Raw genomic sequence first — 15,779 nt, 5'->3', positions numbered from 1 at the left:
TTGGTTTTATTTTCCTAAAAAAATAACATTGTCTAGAGTAAGGGTTAGTTTCCATTGGATGGTGGATTTTTCTAGTAGTAGGGGTTTAGTTTTTCACTTGGTTGGATAAATATGAGATAAGTTTCGGAGACAAGGATCGATCTTTCATGGGATGATATTGTTTTAGATCATGTGTATGAATAGGGAGAAAAATAGGGGTCTGTGTGAAAGATTTTGTTTCAAATAAGAAGATGGGGGCCAATACTATTGCTATAGAGAGGGGGGTCATAAGCAGCCTAGCCATGTAGTATTGCGTCGGAATTTGGTTCACATTCAAATGTACTTCTATATTTTGACCTGGAGATATAACATTCTAACTACTTCTAAATGTTTTTACATAATTACAATTTGATCCAGCAATGATTAAATTATGGTTGTTATTCGAAAGAAGGAGATTTGTTGCATCATTGAGTTGATTATGCAGAGTAGATATTATTGTTTTCCTTGACAAATTAAAAAACAAAACTATCAGTCCAAGTATCGTATATATAAACTTCATATTGGTTTTATTTTCCTAAAAAAAAGTATTTTATTCATCAAACACTCTTTTATTCTTATGTCAATATTATGTTAATGGGAATTATTTGTTGGTCATGCGGCATACATAAAATCTTAGACATGAACGATGTACGATATGTCTATATTCCATTTTATTATGATATTTATCTGTGGACATGGCCCACCCGCGAGCCCACTTCGATCCATGGACACGCAGCGGTCTTTTGCAAACCGCGCTCGGCGGCGTAAAAATGCTTTCGACCCGATCGTTTTAGATCGGTCGGTTTCGTCTCGGTAAGGGTCTCGAAACAATTAGAGATGTTCGGAGTCACCACCAAGCATTTGTGGGATGCTTGGAACCCGTTCGAAATCCACTTTATACCTCGGTCAAATTGAAGCACAAAGCAGCGTTTGACATAGGTACTAAAGATAAGGAAATCGTCCCTCTTTAGCATCCTATCTCTAGAATGACTCTCGTACGCCTTGGATAAGGTCGTCTACTATCCAAAGTTTCTGAGTAAGAGGTGAAGGTACGTATTGGGAAGCCCTTTAATCAGACACCCAATCCCGCCCGTGGTAGCGGCCTCTACTGATCGATCTTGGTTGGTTGAATGCAAAAGTTGATAAAACGGTTTAAATGCATGAATGCGCATCCAATAATTTAAACCTAACACGTGAGAGCTTTCTAAGTCGGTTGATTTAATCCAAGTATCAAGTATAAGATGTCGGGTTGGATTAAAGATTGATTTGCATGCAAGACGGAAATTAAACATCCATTTACCGTATTAGGTTTAGGGTGCATAACGTGATCCGTTTGTCTTAGTAAAGCATTTTGCAAATATTATTTTGAACGAACGAATAGTCGTCTGATCCATCCTATATCCGGGCTAACTGGAGTCGGGATCGTCCTAGAGTAATGCTGAAAAGGGAACAGGCCCTGTACCAGACGGCTACATGAGGCGCGAGCCAGCCGGCGGTGTAAAGGGGCCTCCCCTGGTTCTGAAAATGAGAAAGAAAAGGCCTGCTTGAGGCGCGGGTCAGCCTACAGTTATATGTCGTGTCCTGATCTTTTGAAAACGTTATAAAACGTGTTGAGAAATGGGTATTTTAACCCGATTTGGTTTGAAAGGGTTGTTTAAACCGCATTTGTTGATTTGAAGATCTAGACTCGAATAATCATCATTATTTTGATAATATTCGGTGTGGGGTTCGAATTGACAAGCTTGACATGAATAGTTTTGAAAGTGATTATGAACTAATTGTTTTAAGTTCATTTGACTATAATTAGTCGATACTCATCATCGTACCCGGGTTAAAATCCGGCATGGTATGTAGAACCAAGGATGACTTTGTGTTGGTGACTAATATATTTGTTTCGAAAATGTAAAGAAATGATGAAAGGCTTTAAAATACCTCCCAAAATATAAAGAAATGAAATAAAAGGTTTTAAATGCCTTTTAAATGTCATTAACCAAATTTTGTCACCGAAACACGGATTTAACCGTCATGGTATGAGGAACCAAGGGTGAAAAATGTTTTATGGTTAAAACAAATGAAATAAAATAAAAAGGGTTTGAAAATATTTGAAATGGCAAAAACTGATTACAAATACGAAAACGAATTAAAGGGGAAAGACGAGAACAAACACGGTTGATCTCTGACCTAAACACCTCATTTAGGCGCGGGCAAGCCGGCGAACCAAGGGGCTTCTGTCTCAGGCCAAAAATCAGTTTTGGCTTGTTTATCCCATGTTTCGGTTCATGTTATGCACGTTTTAGCATGTTATAGTCATGAAAAAATAAAAACATGATAAAAAAAAGAGGATTTTTACACCCTCATACTTACATGTTTGGTTATGGCGAGTGACCGACGTAAGTGTAACAACTTGTTTGGTCGGAAAAAACTCGGTTTAAAACTGTTTTGGTAAGTAAAAAGAGTGTTTTAAGATTAGTGACGGTGTAGTGGTCGAAGTGGTCGGTCAAGTGATTTAATGCACGATGACGGTACCAAACAATGTGTACGGCTTGTATTTACGATCAGTAGGTCGTAAATACGCGTCGGATTGTGACTTAAGAAGTCGAGGCGAGAATTTTAAGGGAGAAAAGAGGGGGGCGGACACTCGCGTAAGTCTCAAATGGGGGGCATTTGAGGGGTATTTATAAAGAAATGAGTGGTTGTGTGAGTTTTGAGCGACGTGGCCACCTAGGCTGCTCAAAGAAGCGCGAGCCACGTTGCGGTTCTTCGAGGTGAGTTGTCGCTTTCACACAAACGCAATCATGATTTATTCTATCCTATGTTTTGTAGACATATGTTTGGTACTTGACCAAACATAAATCCGGGAAAACTTAAGGTAGAAGGTTTGAAATGTTTTGTTTTTGGTGGTTGACTCGGTTTGACTCGTTGTTGGAGTCGGGATTTGAATTTTTGAGTCGGTTTTTGTTCTGGTGTCGGTTTTCACTCTATTAGTGTCATTGCGACCCCGTCGTCATGCATTAAACACTCCAGGTATTTTTGAAATGTTTTGTAATGTTGTATTTTCGAAATCGTTAAAGTTGTACAAAAACTGTCGATCAAACGCCGCGATCCCAAAACATGTTATAGTCCGATAATCATCGGGTGTTTGTTGGAGTCTCAGCAGATACTGGGTATCTACAGAGTCCCCACTTTGACTGAGGCTTGGAAAGGGCGAACGTCAAAGTAGAGCCCCCAGGTCAATTGAAGATTACAACCTGGAGGCCCAAGCGACGTCGAGGGGGCTCGAAAGGATTCGGGCCAAGGACCTGCCGTCAGGAAAGGCGACGCCAAGGCGACACAAGGGTATGAGCTAAGGACCTGTCGTCGGGAACAGTTTAGAGTCTGTCGACTATCCGTGCGGGTCGTTTAAAGTCCGTTAGACTACGTATGAAGGCTCTCCAGCCATAAGAAGGAGTCATACCTGAGGCATTTTCGGATATGTCCTTGCGTGTTTGCGGACAAAGGCTCGCCAGCTGTGACAAGGAGTTGTACCCGAGGCATCTTCGGGATATGTCCTTGGGTGTGTGCGGACAAAGGCTTGCCAGCTGTGACAAGGAGTTGTACCCGAGGCATCTTCGGGATAGGTCCTTGGGTGTATGCTGGCAAAGGATCGCCAGCCATGGCGCGTAGTAAGGCTCGCCAGCCATGGTGCGTAGTAAGGCTCGCCAGCCATGAGCGGTCGGCTAACGGACCGTGAGAATAGCCGCGTCAAATGAGCTTGTTTTGAAAGTAGCGAACTCGTGATGCTGCCGTGGAAATAATGAATTTTGAATTTCACTATCACTGTTTTTTTTAAATAAGCGGGTTCCGCGAGGAAGCCCCCTGTTGGTATTTGAAGGAATAGCGAATTTAAGCTTCCACTACTCGTTTGTTTGAATTTGCAGTGGCGGTTTTGATCGCTGTTTGTTTGAATTTTGAAGGAAATAGCAACTTTTGAATTTTGCTATCACGTTTGGGGTGACGGTTTATCTGCCGCCGTCGACATGTGATAGAAATAGTGAATTTGGAATTTTCACTATTATTTGAAGTGACGGTTTATGTGCCGCCGTTGACATTTGATAAAATAGTGAATTTGAAATCTTCACTATTATTTGAAGTGACGGTTTATGTGCCGCCGTTGACATTTGATGAAATAGTGAATTTGAAATCTTCACTATTATTTGAAGTGACGGTTTATGTGCCGCCGTTGACATTTGATGAAATAGTGAATTTGGAATCTTCACTATTGATTGAAGCGACGGTTTATGTGCCGCCGTTGACATTTGATGAAATAGTGAATTTGGAATCTTCACTATTGATTGAAGTGACGGTTTATGTGCCGCCGTTGACATTTGATGAAATAGTGAATTTGGAATCTTCACTATTGATTGAAGTGACGGTTTATGTGCCGCCGTTGACATTTGATGAAATAGTGAATTAGGAATTTTCACCATTATTGAAGTGACGGTTTATGTGCCGCCGTTGACATTTGATGAAATAGTGAATTTGGAATCTTCACTATTATTTGAAGTGACGGTTTATGTGTCGCCGTTGACATTTGATGAAATAGTGAATTTGGAATCTTCACTACTGATTGAAGTGACGGTTTATGTGCCGCCGTTGACATTTGATGAGATAGTGAATTTGGAATCTTCACTATTATTTACTAAAATTGAAGAAAATAGTGAATTCTGAATTTTCACTATTATTTTTGAAATTGGCGGTTTTGATCGCCGTTTGATTGAAAATTTCGAAAATAGCGAAGTTAAATTTTAACTATTTGTTTTTGTTTTTGAGAAAATGACGATCTTTAATATCATCAATGAAATTTTATTATGTGGAAATTGGGCCAAAGCCCAAAATTCGCTGAAAGAGTAAGGGACGCCTGATTGAGGCGCAAGCCACCTGGCGAACCAAAGGGGCTTCCCTTTTTTCTATAAAAAGACGCGAGGTTTGGCTGCTCGTCATTCCTCATTCATCTTCAACCTTGGACATAAAAACCCGCAATGAATCGCCATTGTTGGACTTTTGCTAGCTTCCATTCGTGCCATCAACAATAATGTCGTCACAAGGTATGCATTTCCTCTCGAATCCATTTGTTTTTGTTGGCCTTTAGCTTAATTTAATTAGGGCGAAATATTACCCTAGAAAATCGATTTGGGCATTTTTTATTGAGCCCATTTCGAGTGAAATTGACGATTGCATTAGGTCAGAAGCCAGTTTCGGAGTATAGGGGTGCTTTTAGTTTGCATTTTGGTCCCCGTTCCCGCTTTCTATGCTCGAAAAACGTGAGTGAGGCGAGAAACCCTCTCATTTCACAATGCCAAGTTTATTTGCTTGGATAATGGGTCCCACTAGGTTGCATTGTAGTCGGGAAAGATCATTTTTGCCATTGTGGACCTTTGTTGGGTATTGTGGGCAAAAATAGAATTTTTGCCTTTTGCGACGGTCTTATGTCTGACAAAATAAGCGTCTGTTTGAGTTTGAATTGAGTCAGTTTGCCTTGAAATGGACCTTATTGGTAGTTTAGGTCGCCTTGAGGCGTGATAAAATCACGTTTGCCCGTTTTGCGGTCGTTTTTGAACTTTTGGTTCGTTGGCGGACCTTGTATGGGTCTTGAAATGCCGTTTTTTTTGTGGTGGTTTTGACTCGTCTTTTGTGCGTTTTTTTGTGAATTGTTTTTTGTTCTGTTTTGTTGGATTTGGGCGGGATTGCCCTTGTTTTGTTTTGCAGGTTGTGTTTTTTTTTGGACTTGTCCATATTATACCGTCATAATGCCGAAATTTCGGCTAACGTTCTTTGTTTTTTTTTTTTGTAGGGTGCCACTCAGCCGCTTTGGGAGGTACCAAACCCCGTTGCCATGACATGGGTGACTCCCGCTTATGTCAATTGGTCACGTGCTCCGTCCTTGGAAGAGAGATCCAAATTTCGTAAGGACGAGGTTGTTGACTTGAAGTTCCGAGAGGTTGGCAAGGCTAACCGTGCCTTCTTTGAGGAGTATGTTGATGGAGCTACCGCCGATGTGATGAGACCACCGAAGAGGAGGAGTTCCGGCCCCAAGAATATGGTGGGCCGTGCATTGGCTCTTTTTGGGTCGAACACGGGGTCTTGTGCTAGACCGGAGGCCGTCGCCATCTTAGATCCGTTGAGGATCCGTTCCGAGGAGGAAGTTCATGCTAGGCGGGCCAACAAGAAGAACAAGGGGAAGATGTACCCCGAGGAAAAAGGCAAGGGTATAATGGAAGAGTGAAGACCTCCATTACCCGTTTTATTATTATGTTGTATTATTGTTGTGAGTTTTTATTATGTTGTACTAGCTAGTTATTGTGTGTTTTGTGCTAGTTTTATTATGTGAGGTGTTTTAGTTGACACCTTAGCTTCGATAAATTCTAGACTCGTCGAGCTTTATTTGTTGTTGGAAATATAATCCCTCCCATTATTAATTAAATAAGGGGATTGCCCGTGTCGAAAATTGTGAACGCTTGTTTCTTCCATCCATTTGGTGAAGGTGATTCGATTAGAATCGTCCTAAACGTTTGCACTAAGGAAAGTGATATTTTGTGAGGAAGGGAGAAAGGCTTATTTTGTATTTTGTGGGGAAAAGGGAATGTTGTTCCTTTTCCTTTTTTGATGGGGATGTTTTTTTTATTATGGGGATGGTTGTTTTTGATTGTGGGGATGGTTGTATCCTTCTTGTGTAAGAAAGGACTGACTACGTATTCACCTGAAGAGGTGAAATCAAACCATGATCGTAGTTCGAAACATTTTGTAGAGTTTGATTGGGTTTTGTGGTTGTATCCCTCAGGCACAAGAGGGGCTGCCTACGTATCCACCTAAAGAGGTGAAATCAAACCATGCTCGTAGTTCAGGGGTTTTTATTTTAGTGCAAATGGATGTTGCCTTTGACAGATCAAAGGACATTCGAAATGGGCAAGGTGCCGCAACTTAGACTCGATAAAACATGCAATTTCAAATTAGAACGCGTTTGAGGAACTTGACTTGAATAGGGTTGAGTTGGTTGCTAGTTGTAGAACTAGGCTTAGGATCGTTGGTTGCTATGGTTCAAGGGTAGTATTTCTTGAGTTGGTCTAGGTTGGTCGGGTTTGTAAAGTCCTCCCCATCTAGGTCACTCAGTCTCACTGCGCCCCCCGAAAGTATTTTCTTGACCAGGTATGGCCCGACCCAGTTGGGTTTGAATTTTCCCCTCGGATCGACGGGTAATGGTGATCGAACAGACTTGAGGACCAAGTCGCCCTCCTGGATGTTCCTGGGTTTAACCTTCTTGTTGAATGCCCGTTGTATACGTCGTTGGTATAGGTGGACGTTGTGCAAGGCGTTGAGTCGCCGTTCGTCTAGAAGAATGAGTTGCTCGTACCTTTGACGGGTCCATTCCACCTTAGGGAGTTGACTCTCCAGTAGGATGCGTAGAGAAGGGACCTCTAACTCTACCGGTTGAACCGCCGCCATACTGTATGCTAGGTAGAAGGGTGTGGCGCTTGTCGGTATTCGAATGGAGGTTCGGTATCCCCAGAGTGCGAATGGGAGTTTGCTCGGCCAATCGCGGTAATTGTCTTGCATTTTCTTGATAATGGTGAAAAGAGTTTTGTTCGCTTCCTCCACCACTCTGTTGTTTTGGGGACAGTAGGGGGATGATCGATGTCGTTTGATCTTGTATTTGTCCAGCAATGCTTGAGTTTCCACCCGGAAGTGTGAGCCTTGATCGCTGATGATTTCATGGGGTACCCTATACCGGCAGATGATGTTGTTTTGAATGAACTTGGCCACTTTTTTGGCGGTCAATACTACATATGACTGCGCTTCCACCCATTTGGTGAAGTAGTCGATGGCGACGAGGACGAAGCAATGCCCCTTGGTGCCTACCGGGTTGACTTTCCCGATGATGTCGATGCCCCAGGTTGAGAAAGGCCAAGGTGACGTCATGGTGTATAAAAGGGATGGTGGTATGTGTTGTATGTTGGCGAAGATTTGGCAATTGTGGCAATGTTTGACGTAGTTACGGCAGTCGGCTTCCATGGTGGTCTAGTAGTAACCTAGCCGCGTGATTTTTCGGGTAAGCATCATTGCGCTCATGTGAGGGCCACATTCTCCATCGTGGACCTCTCCCATGACTTTTTTGGCTTTGTGATGGTCAATGCAAAGGAGGAGAATTCCTTGGGGTGTTCTTTTGTACAGTTGATCTTGGTTCATCACGAATTGTGATGCGAGTAAACAGATGGCTCTTTGTCCTCTTTGATCAGAGTTGGGAGGGAATTCGTTTTTGGTTTTGTAGTTGAGGATGGCTTGGTACCAAGGTTCATCATGGCTATCCTCGTCGTCATTGATGGCACAAATGTGAGCTAGATCGCTCCTTCTCTCGACACATAGGGGCATCGATGTCATGTCGTCAGGTATGTTGACGAGTACGGTAAGCTTTGAAAGGGAATCGCCAAATTTATTTTTCCTCTCGCGGCAAGTGGAAATATTCGACTTGGTCGAAAAACTCGGCCTCTTGATTGATCTTTGCTCGGTAGGTAGCTAAGCTATCGGATCGGATTTTCCATGATCCGGACACCTGATTGATGATGAGCGAGGAATCGCCGTGGACCCTTAGTCTCTTGATGCCAAGTGTGATGGCTGCTTGTAGGCCGATGAGACATGCTTCATATTCAGCGGCGTTGTTGGTGACGATGAAGTCTAGTTTGACCGAGATCGGAACATGTTCTCCCTCCGGTGATATTAGGAGGATTCCAACCCCGAAGCCTCTCAGATTAGATGCACCATCGAAGTATAGGTCCCATGCGTCGGAATCGGCACAAAGGATATCTTCGTCAGGAAGTGACCACGTGTCAGTCGTTGGATCCTCGTTGACGGGATTTTCAGCTAGGAAATCGGCAACCACTCTTCCCTTGATAACCGTGAGGGGTACAAACTTGAGATCAAACTCAGACAGCATGAGCGTCCACCTAGACAGCCTTCCATTTAGTACGGGTTTTTCGAAGATGTATTTGACCGGGTCCATCTTGGAGTAGATGTGGACCGTGTAGCTGAGCATGTAATGCCGCAGCTTCTTTGTTGACCATACTAGGGCAAGGCATGTCTTTTCCAGTTGAGTATACCTCCTCTCGTACTCAATGAACTTTTTTTTGATGTAGTAGATGGCTCGTTCTTCGCCGTCGACTGTTTGTACTAGCATAGCTCCCATGGCCGTGTTGGTAACAGTCAGGTATAGGGATAGAGGAATCCCTGGTTGAGGTGGCATGAGGACAGGAGGTTTGGATAGCATTTCCTTTATCCTGTCGAAGGCCTTTTGACAGTCGTCGTCCCAATCGGTGTGATCGGAGGCGCGAAGCTTCTTGAATATCGGTTCACAAATTATGATGAGCTTGGCAATGAAGCGGCTGATGTATTGGACCTGGCCGAGAAATCCCCGAATCTAATTCTCGTTCCTAGGCCGAGGCATTTGCTGAAGGGTTTTGATTTTGGTTGGATCAATCTCAATGCCTCTTTTGCTGACGACATGTCCCAAGATTTTTCCGGAGGTGACCCCGAATGCACACTTCTGAGGAATTAGTCTCATGTTATATTTCCGCAAACGGGCGAAGAATTTCCGAAGGGAGCCGATGTGGCCGTCCCGTTCTTTTGATTTGACGATCATGTCATCGACATACACCTCTACCTCCTTGTGCATCATACCATGTAGGAGAGTGGTAGCGGTTCTTTGATAAGTAGCCCCGACGTTGATAAGACCGAAGGGCATGACCGTGTAGCAATATGTACCCCACTGCGTAGTGAATGCTGTCTTGTGGATGTCTTCCTCAGCCATTTTAATCTAGTTGTACCCAGCATACCCGTCCATGAATGATAGGAGGGCATGTTTGGCAGTGTTGTCCACTAGAATGTCAACATGTGGCAAAGGGAAGTCGTCCTTTGGACTCGCCTTGTTCAGATCCCTGAAGTCGACGCAAACCCGAATTCTTCCGTCTTGATTTGGTACGGGCATAATGTTGGACACCCAATCAGAGTATTCAGACACTTTGATGAAACCAGCCTTGAACTGTTTTTCCACTTCTTCCTTGATTTTAAGGGCCCATTGAGGACGCATTCGGCGTAGCTTTTGTTTCACGGGTTTAGCTCCGGGTTTAATGAGTATCCGGTGCTCTGCAATTTCCCTGTCAATCCCAGGCATGTCTCTGTAAGACCAGGCGAATACGTCCTTGTATTCGTGGAGGAGGTCAATGAACTGTTGTCTTTCCAAGGGGTCCAGGGTTGTCCCTATCCTAAGTTCTTGAGGAGTATTGTCTGTCCCTACGTTAATAGGTTCGGTCTCCTCAATGATGGGGGTCCTGGTTTCCCGTTTGTAAAGTTCTTTGGCTAGGTGAGGTGGGTAGTCACTCAAGTCAAATTCTTCATAGTCATTCAGAATTGCATTGCAGTTAAATTGAGACGAGTCTTAAGCAAACTTAGCGTTCATAAAGTTGACACGAGCGAAAAGCTCGGAGAGGACAGACATCTCATGGTCAGTCAGAGGCGACACAGCAGAGGAGGTGGCCCCTGGAACAGGCTCCAGGTTGTCACCTTTCATGGGAATGGGGGTGACCCTAGTAGATTCGGCCTCTAAATCAGCCACGACTTTATGATACGATAGTGGGAATGGGACCTTGACTGGGACATCAGGAGTGTTAGGAGCTATGACAGACTCTGACTCCGACTCAGACTCAGATTCAGATTCTTCTTCACTTCCCTCCTTGAACATAGGGCCTTCTCCAGTTGTGATCTTGAGAATGCGGCCTTGGAGATCGGTCCACTTGACGGTATTCCTTCAGCCCTGTGCAGCTTTCTCTGGGTCAGTGTCAGAGATAAAGGCGGTTGGGTCAAATTGATTGTCCTTCACGGCGATGTTGATGATGTCCTCATAGTCGAGGTGCTTAATGTTATGTTCCCCAAAGAGGAGAGTGACAGCTTGTCCGTCGAGGCATGACGACGGCTTAGACTCGGTTGAAGCAGTTTCGGTGTTATTGGGGATGAAGTAGCAGTCCTGGAAGACTTCCACGCCCGGGTACCTGGCATTGGCCACAGAGTCAGAGATCGGCTCCGGAAAGTCATGGTAGAGCTCGGACTCTCCCTCGGGGACAAAGTATCCATTGAGAGTCAAGTGATAGGGACGGAGGATAACTCCGTGCTTCTTGCGATTTCGGACTAGGAGGTTCATCTCCTGGATATCTTCATTGGTAGGTTCAAATCCTAGCCCGAAGGGAATGTTGGGGACCTTAGCCAATTTCAAGGGAGGTAAGGTGCTCTTCAGTGGATTGAGGGGCAAACCCGGTAAGTAAGCCTGGCGCATCATGATGCGGTTGACTGTGAGGTTGGCAAACGGGTCACAATCAGAGGGTGTTGATTCATCAGTTATGGCATTCACGGTTTGGAATTCCCACATTTCATTATCATCTTCCCCAATGGCCTGGGAGGCTATTTTCTTTCTTATGACGGCTTTGATCGGGGAAGCAGGAATTGTGATTGTTTTCCTGTTGAAGGGGACCCTGATCTTCTGGTGTAGAGTTGAGGTAACTGCCTTGACGGCGTGAATCCAGGGACGTCCCAAGAGAATATTGAAAGAGACGTCGATGTTGACCACTTGGAAACTGGTTTGTTTTTCCAGTGGTCCGGTTACGACAATCAGAGTGATGAGCCCCGCGATGAGTGCCGTCGTAGGCGCGTACTCCTTGATTTTTCGGGACCAAATCAGCTTCCTTAATACCCAGCTTGTGAGCAGTCTTGAAGGGAATGACATTCACCGCGGATCCATCATCCACAAGGACCATGGCACATTCTTCTTGAGACATTGTACGGTAATGTACAGGGCAAGGTTATGATTGGCTCCGATGGGAGGGATATCTTCGTCAGAAAAGACGACTGGGTTGTTCAAGTCAGGGGCGTCCCTTGTCATATGTGCCACTATTTCTTCAGGGGAAGAGGTGGAGGGCACGGTTAATTTTCCCAAGGCCTGTAGCAAAGCCTGTCGATGCTCAAAGGACGTTGCGATTAGTTGCCAGATTGAGATCTCGGCTTTTGCCTTCTGAAGCTGTTTGAGGATTGAATTCTCCGGAGCCCTCGCTTACGTGTCTACTTCCAGGACGACTTGGTCATTTATCGTTGGAACGACCGTTGGATTGTTCGGATTCTGATAGGGGCGTCCGGACCGGGTAAGGTGACCGATCTCTTTCGCCCGTTTCTCTTTCTCTGGGACAAGGTAGACATCTTCAACGTCGTCTCTTCAGATGCCGTTCATTTCAGCATCTCGAAGGCACCTTGGAGGGGTATTCCTTGGTGAGTAGTTTGATGTGACCATAATTGGCGCATATTTAGCCCCCGAATTACCCTTGTTTCCATGCTTTTTAGTGCTTATTTGGGTCATTTCTTATCTTTAGTTCTTTGTTTTGCATATTCTTTGAGATTTTGATCCCTTGGTAGGAAAGGAGTAAGAATCTTGCATTTTCATGGCAAATCAAGACTAAATTGATCGAATTCAATGACCAAGCATCAAGGAGAGACAAGATTAGAAGGCCTTTGTACATATCATAGTAGAAGAACAATGTTGAGAAAGGATCCTTGAGTCCCCAAGGAAATCCCCAAGGAATTTATGAAGAAAAGGGAAGAAAAAGAAGAAGTATCACGCTGACTGACAATCCGAGCGGATTGTCAACAATCCGCCCGTCCTGCCCCACAATCCGAGCGTCCCTGCTGGAATCCGCTCGGATTCCCCCTCAAAGCAATCCGCCGGATTCCCCAGAATCCGCTCGGATTCCATCGACCAAATCCGCCGTCCCGACCTAATCCGCCCGGATTCCTTCACGGCGTGCGGGTTATCTTCTTCAAGCTACGAAAAGAGAAGCCCTTCTCTCCAAAAATACCGGCTTCTCCTTGCTCTACTTAAAAAGTGTAATTACTAGTTTAGCCCTTAGTTAACCCTAATGCATCCTCCCTAATTTTCACTATAAATACCCCATTAGTCTAATTAGAGGAGCATGTTCTTCTTATCAATAATTAGTGTAGTTAATATCAATCAAATCTCTCTTCAATATTGTAATCAAGTATTAATCAAGTTTTAATCCAAGTTTTAGTTCTTTAATCTCTCTTTTGTTCATCCTTTATTTTGGGTAATTGAAGATTATTTGGGTTATTATTGGGAGATTGACAACCTCTCAATCTAGCATTCAAGTACTTCTATTATTCTCGCTTTATTATTGGAATCATTAGTAGGTATAATCTCTTAATCCCTTTTAATTATTGTTAATTACTTTCATTTATTCATCATGTTTCATATTGTTGGTATGATTGACAACCTTGCTAGCATGATCAACATGATAATGAGTGAGTAGTCTCTTAGCTAGGGTTAATGGGTGATTAGGGGAAACCAACATGGGGAATGATTCATGCTTAAATTAATATGCTTTCATATCTTATTTGCTTGCTTGTTTTGATCTCAACTCATGCACATGTTATATTTGATGAAATGCTAAGCCTATGAATCCTTGCATTTACTATCATCTCCTATCTTTTCAATGAGACTTGTAAGACATAACCCAACTCGAGTCTCATTAGACCATGCATGTTGTTGAGTAGGGAAGATTAAGTCGACTTGTAGGTGTTGTACAATCTAATCGATTCGGCTCCGGACCCAAACTTTCCTAGGATTGTAAGATATAACCCAACTCAATCCATCACAACAATAATTGCTTGCTTATAATTTGAGAACATGTTTGTATGATCATATCCCATGATTCCCCTATGATCCCATGACACCCTAGTGCCTTTAATCAATTGTTTACACCCCTTTAATTCATCTTGCTTGTTTATTTTCATTGTTATTCTAGTTTAGTAACCTTCTACATCAACCCAATTTGTGACACCCCTTAGACACCACTAGTTACAATAGAAATCTCATTTCAACTCCCGTCCCTTGGGATCTGACCTTTACTTGCCTCTTTACTAATTGTAGAGTTGCTTGTTAAGCTATAAATTGTGTTTTGATTCGACCGTGACCAACGACCACATCTATCTATTTGTGAATACAAAATGGACCGATCAAAAATGGCGCCGTTGCCGGGGACGGTGTTTGTTTGATTTAGATTTCCTTTTTGTTATTAGTTGTGTCTTTCTTCGCCTTGAGGAAGTAAAAATCCTCAAGGTTTGTTCTAATTGTTTTTGAGTTGTTTGATATTTTGCATGTCTAGAAGGTTACAAAGTGATTTGTTACCTTTTGACCGTGAAATCGAAAGAACCTTGACGAATAATAGGAGACTTGTTAGGAGGAATTTGAGAGGTGTTGGTGAAGTTGTTCAACCCACTAGTGAGTTTGTCAATCCTTTCGCAATAGAAGGAGAAGAAAACCCATTACACAATACCCTACAAAATCCACCTACAATGCCAAAATTCTCGTCACACTCATACCCACCGAGGAGAATCTACCAAATGGTACTCCTACACCGCAACATCTCACCGGAAATTTTATTGCCAAGTCCGCCTTCATCCAACTAGTTGAGAGGCGCCAATTCGGGGGAATGCCTAGTGAGGACCCTCATTCTCATATGGAAACCTTTTGCGATTATTGTGATGCTATCTCTCAAACGGGCGTGACTCAAGACCAAATAAGATGGGTCTTATTTCCTTTTTCCTTAATCGGCACCGCAAAGCAATGGTTGAAGGGCCTTGATAAGGCCACCCTTGGAATAGATTCTTGGAAGAAGTTGGCTCTAGCTTTCTACAAAAAATTCTACCCACCGGAAAAGACCAACATGCTAAGAGCTCAAATTACGGGTTTTAAGCAAAGGGATGAAGAGTCTTTGTATGAAGCTTGGGAGCGGTTCAAAGGTATTTGTCGCTCATGTCCTCGCCATGGACTTAGCGAATGGTTTTTAGTGCAACAATTTTGGAATGGTTTATATGAAGATTCTAGGAACATTCTCAATATGGGATCAAATGGAATGTTCACCGAAGTTGATGACAATCAAACATGGAACAAGATTGAGGAAATGGCGGTCCATAATTCACAATATAGTAGACCTCGCAAGGCTACTAGAGGAGGAAAGCATGAAGTGGACTCCGTTACTCAATTGGGTGCTCAACTTAGTGCTCACATTGACACAATCAACTTGAAGTTTGAACAAGCTATGGCTAGACTTGAGGAAAACTCAAAATCATCGAAGCATCATGTCAATGCCATGACGGCATCCTCATCAATCCCAAGTGGGATATGTGAGAATTGTGGAACTTTGGGTCATGACCCAAGTGAGTGTAGGGGAACAACCGAACAAGTTAATGCTTTCCAAGCTTACAAAAGCGGTACCCCTTATTCAAATTTTTACAATGAAAACACCAAGTTCCATCCAAATCTCTCATACAAAAGCCAAAATGTTCAAAACCCTCAAACAACAAACACTCCACCACCCATGAGAAACCAAAATCAAAGACCCTTTTACAATCAAAACCAAGGTTACCAAAATCAAAATCCATACAATCACCAAAATGACCAAGGCTTTGATGTCCAAAAAGCGGTCCTCCAAATGCAAAAGAATCAACAAGAATTTTTCACCCAAATGCAAAAAGATAGCCAAGCAAAAGAAACCACCATCAACAACATTCTAGCTCACACCAAGATGTTGGAAACACAATTGACTCAACTAGCATCTTCAAGCTCACAAAGACAAAAGGGGCAATTACCACCTCAAAGTAATCCCCCAAGGCATGAAACG

The 15,779-nt window shown here is 43.3% G+C and overlaps 1 non-coding gene across 1 annotated transcript; it reads right to left on the bottom strand.

Annotated features, from left to right (window-relative positions):
• Positions 1-14,822: 14,822 nt before the first annotated feature.
• On the bottom strand, positions 14,823-14,929 carry LOC141634873 (small nucleolar RNA R71). The gene has a single exon (XR_012539591.1). It is a non-coding gene; the product is annotated as a small nucleolar RNA R71 (small nucleolar RNA).
• Positions 14,930-15,779: the final 850 nt, after the last annotated feature.

Source organism: Silene latifolia, chromosome Y, assembly GCF_048544455.1.
Source record: "Silene latifolia isolate original U9 population chromosome Y, ASM4854445v1, whole genome shotgun sequence".
Taxonomy (NCBI): domain Eukaryota; kingdom Viridiplantae; phylum Streptophyta; class Magnoliopsida; order Caryophyllales; family Caryophyllaceae; genus Silene; species Silene latifolia.
Note: the sequence above shows the minus strand (reverse complement) of the source record. Positions and strands in the feature narration are given on the sequence as shown.